This window comes from Schistocerca nitens, chromosome 7 (assembly GCF_023898315.1).
Source record: "Schistocerca nitens isolate TAMUIC-IGC-003100 chromosome 7, iqSchNite1.1, whole genome shotgun sequence".
NCBI classification, from domain to species: Eukaryota; Metazoa; Arthropoda; class Insecta; order Orthoptera; family Acrididae; genus Schistocerca; species Schistocerca nitens.
In genome coordinates this window covers 306,214,046-306,219,045 of record NC_064620.1, presented here as the reverse complement: position 1 = coordinate 306,219,045, position 5,000 = coordinate 306,214,046, and the positions used below count along the sequence as shown (strand labels likewise).

General features: G+C 52.9%; 1 non-coding gene across 1 annotated transcript in view; it reads left to right on the top strand.

Annotated features, from left to right (window-relative positions):
• Positions 1-3,650: 3,650 nt before the first annotated feature.
• The window catches only part of LOC126197223 (small subunit ribosomal RNA), a 1,909-nt gene continuing 559 nt past the window's right edge, over positions 3,651-5,000 (top strand). Inside the window, exon 1 of the ribosomal RNA XR_007539606.1 lies at positions 3,651-5,000. This exon is cut by the window's right edge and continues 559 nt beyond it. This is a non-coding gene — a ribosomal RNA (small subunit ribosomal RNA).

Below are 5,000 nucleotides of genomic sequence, written 5' to 3'. Positions count from 1 at the left end.
GACTCTTCTCGCAGTCGTAAGTTGCAATCCACCCCTATATCGTCCGTTTCATGAAGAGTTTTATCCAAGATGCGAAATTCCCGCTGTCCCTACACATGCTCAAAGTCAGTGCGCGATTGCGTTGCTCACAGTACGGATTCCGATGCCGAGCGATCAGCTAGGAAGCGCCCCAACCATGTCGATCCCCATGGGCGTTGCACTCGCACTCGCAGTCGCAAACACTCTGGGCAATGGCTAAAAGCGCTCCGCAATATATTACTCAGACGGGTAATGACGGTCCGAGCGCTCAGTGTCAGGAGAGCTTTCCTGAGCCCTGACCCACAGGCAGGGTGTAGCGTATCCCACCCGCAGACATGTGACGTTGTCACACGACCAGTTGTCACTAATCGACTGATTGCCGATAATCATATGCCATACACCGGGGAAAGCTGCCGCAAGGGGTAGCTACGTAGTGCAGTCGCACCTCTACTACTGTACAGAGATAGAACACCGCGTGACCGCAACCAGATTAAACTGATACATGGCGCTGATTACTAATAGATGCAGAGCCATCGGAATATAGATGGCATACGACATACAACAGTCCCTATACATGCTGACAGTCTGTGCACACATGCGAACTACACGTCACCCAGACACTCTATCACACACTACTCTCTGGCTCTAACAGACACAGACAAAATATCTAAGCACCAGCATGGAACAACATCCAGTGCATCCTCTCCGCCACATTACACCATTCACACTATGATAACAAAACCAGGAGGTCCACCCCAAAAACAGAATATCTCACTCTTCCAACAACCATCATTACTCAGATAAGCCACAAACACCCACACATGTCCTACACAGGGGTGCAACCAACACCACCACACTGCCTTGTCTCACAGCATATAAGCAATGGCAGGAATGAAAGACACAGGCCTGCCACTCCCTTGCCACACCCACGCAACCGGCGCACCACCTCCCCTGAGAGAAAGGTGCATCCTGACGTGACACATCTCAGGGTGCCTCAGGCGTCCACTTACCATCATCACTATGAACGAACCTCGTCCCCTCCCCCCTCATACACCATCCCTTAACCTAACCTATGTTGCACCTTAACCTAACCTATGTTGCACCTTAACCTAACCTATGTTGCACCTTAACCTAACCTATGTTGCACCTTAACCTAACCTATGTTGCACCTTAACCTAACCTATGTTGCACCTTAACCTAACCTATGTTGCACCTTAACCTAACCTATGTTGCACCTTAACCTAACCTATGTTGCACCTTAACCTAACCTATGTTGCACCTTAACCTAACCTAAGTTGGGGCTTAACCTAACCTAAGTTGGGGCTTAACCTAACCTAAGTTGGGGCTTAACCTAACCTAAGTTGGGGCTTAACCTAACCTAAGTTGGGGCTTAACCTAACCTAAGTTGGGGCTTAACCTAACCTAAGTTGGGGCTTAACCTAACCTAAGTTGGGGCTTAACCTAACCTAAGTTGGGGCTTAACCTAACCTAAGTTGGGGCTTAACCTAACCTAAGTTGGGGCTTAACCTAACCTAAGTTGGGGCTTAACCTAACCTAAGTTGGGGCTTAACCTAACCTAAGTTGGGGCTTAACCTAACCTAAGTTGGGGCTTAACCTAACCTAAGTTGGGGCTTAACCTAACCTAAGTTGGGGCTTAACCTAACCTAAGTTGGGGCTTAACCTAACCTAAGTTGGGGCTTAACCTAACCTAAGTTGGGGCTTAACCTAACCTAAGTTGGGGCTTAACCTAACCTAAGTTGGGGCTTAACCTAACCTAAGTTGGGGCTTAACCTAACCTAAGTTGGGGCTTAACCTAACCTAAGTTGGGGCCTAACCTAACCTAAGTTGGGGCCTAACCTAACCTAAGTTGGGGCTTAACCTAACCTAAGTTGGGGCTTAACCTAACCTAAGTTGGGGCTTAACCTAACCTAAGTTGGGGCTTAACCTAACCTAAGTTGGGGCTTAACCTAACCTAAGTTGGGGCTTAACCTAACCTAAGTTGGGGCTTAACCTAACCTAAGTTGGGGCTTAACCTAACCTAAGTTGGGGCTTAACCTAACCTATGTTGCGCCTTAACCTAACCTATGTTGCGCCTTAACCTAACCTATGTTGCGCCTTAACCTAACCTATGTTGCGCCTTAACCTAACCTATGTTGCGCCTTAACCTAACCTATGTTGGGCCTTAACCTAACCTACGTTGGGGCTTAACCTAACCCACGTTGCGCCTTAACCTGCCCTGTAATTGTTAGTTATATGAATCTAGGAATTCGTGTAGCGTTGCCTAATTGCAACCATCTCAACATAGTTCACTTCGCGCACACTCTGGTGTTCTGCGTATTGATTCATTTTACGGTGCGTACCCTCACATCTTGCGAGTGTTGCTTACTTTCCACATGGTCCCGCTATCCACTGTATTGTGTACTGCAATAGGACGTATATCGCCCCCGCCCCCCCTCCCCTCCTGTCACCTCTAGCTCGTCGGTCAGGAGTTCGCGTGTTGAATGCGCTTCGCAGCTGTGCAATGGCATTCGCATACGTACACTGGCCACCTTCCACGTGTTCTTTCGTGCACACGTCGCAGCGTGTATGTATGCTGATGTAGTGCGTCGTGACACACAACATCCAGGCATGCAAGACTCGTAGAAGTCGCAAATGTAGATGGATGTCTACGTTTGCTGCCCAAGTTACGCAAATGAACTGGAAATCCGTTGTTGCGCGGTTGTTCGCGCTGGAGGTGAATCGTTGATATCGACGATCGGTACAGGTATTAACCGGTTGCTTCAGCGACACCCGTCATACCCACGAACGTGAGTGGGCATGTGGGTATGAAGCGATACGCGGCGGTGGCTGGGTGGGACCGTCCCCGGCCGGTGAGGGGGGGGCGCCCGGCGTGCTGTCCGCGCGCTGCGTGGGCGCACGCGCGGCAGCCGGCTGGTGGGGGCGCCCAGTGGCAGGCGCGCCGGCTGACGGACGCGGCAGGCGGCGCATCTGCGTGCCGGCGCACCCAGCGCGCGGCGCCGTGCGGCCAAAGTGGGTCCTCCCGGGCCCGGTGCGAAGCGCGGTGGACATCTGCAGTGTGCTGGTCCGATTGAGGACTGTGTGCGTTGAGGATGCGCCGCCGCCCGGCACTCGGCGCCGCGACGCCGTCTGCTGCTCGGTCGCCCCCGCGGTTCTCGCAGGTGGTTTGTATCGCAGCTGTGCGGATGTGTTGGCGCGTGCGCTGTGCTGGGAGAGTTCGCTTTGGCACCCAAGTGGGGCTCTGCCCCTCTGTGGCGCTGGCGTTGGAGCTGCCCGGTCACTGTTTGTGGCCGCGTGTTGTCTCCCGCCGGCAACACCACGACAGCACGCTCCCGGGCCTCTGTCGGCAGCGGCAAGCTCAGTTGGGAGCACGGGTGGTCGCACTGAAAGCGTCTACTCGCCTATCTCCGGGCGATTGCGCCTCTCTCGAACCCGACCAAGTACTTAGGACGGCGCTGCGCGCCGCCGGGACCTGAGAGGGTTTCGAGGTGTATCGTGCAGGGGAGCCCAGCCTCCTCCTGTTTGCAGAATAATTGAGCGGACGCTTGCGTGTTCGCGCGGGCCTCCGGGACACACTCCCGGGCGGCCGGCTGCTCAGCTCTAGTTGACGCAGCTCCCTGGTTGATCCTGCCAGTAGTCATATGCTTGTCTCAAAGATTAAGCCATGCATGTCTCAGTACAAGCCGCATTAAGGTGAAACCGCGAATGGCTCATTAAATCAGTTATGGTTCCTTAGATCGTACCCACGTTACTTGGATAACTGTGGTAATTCTAGAGCTAATACATGCAAACAGAGTCCCGACCAGAGATGGAAGGGACGCTTTTATTAGATCAAAACCAATCGGTCGGCTCGTCCGGTCCGTTTGCCTTGGTGACTCTGAATAACTTTGGGCTGATCGCACGGTCTTCGTACCGGCGACGCATCTTTCAAATGTCTGCCTTATCAACTGTCGATGGTAGGTTCTGCGCCTACCATGGTTGTAACGGGTAACGGGGAATCAGGGTTCGATTCCGGAGAGGGAGCCTGAGAAACGGCTACCACATCCAAGGAAGGCAGCAGGCGCGCAAATTACCCACTCCCGGCACGGGGAGGTAGTGACGAAAAATAACGATACGGGACTCATCCGAGGCCCCGTAATCGGAATGAGTACACTTTAAATCCTTTAACGAGTATCTATTGGAGGGCAAGTCTGGTGCCAGCAGCCGCGGTAATTCCAGCTCCAATAGCGTATATTAAAGTTGTTGCGGTTAAAAAGCTCGTAGTTGGATTTGTGTCCCACGCTGTTGGTTCACCGCCCGTCGGTGTTTAACTGGCATGTATCGTGGGACATCCTGCCGGTGGGGCGAGCCGAAGGCGTGCGACCGCCTCGTGCGTGCTCGTGCGTCCCGAGGCGGACCCCGTTGAAATCCTACCAGGGTGCTCTTTATTGAGTGTCTCGGTGGGCCGGCACGTTTACTTTGAACAAATTAGAGTGCTTAAAGCAGGCAAGCCCGCCTGAATACTGTGTGCATGGAATAATGGAATAGGACCTCGGTTCTATTTTGTTGGTTTTCGGAACCCGAGGTAATGATTAATAGGGACAGGCGGGGGCATTCGTATTGCGACGTTAGAGGTGAAATTCTTGGATCGTCGCAAGACGAACAGAAGCGAAAGCATTTGCCAAGTATGTTTTCGTTAATCAAGAACGAAAGTTAGAGGTTCGAAGGCGATCAGATACCGCCCTAGTTCTAACCATAAACGATGCCAGCCAGCGATCTGCCGCAGTTCCTCCGATGACTCGGCGGGCAGCCTCCGGGAAACCAAAGCTTTTGGGTTCCGGGGGAAGTATGGTTGCAAAGCTGAAACTTAAAGGAATTGACGGAAGGGCACCACCAGGAGTGGAGCCTGCGGCTTAATTTGACTCAACACGGGAAACCTCACCAGGCCCGGACACCGGAAGGATTGACAGATTGATAGCTCTTTC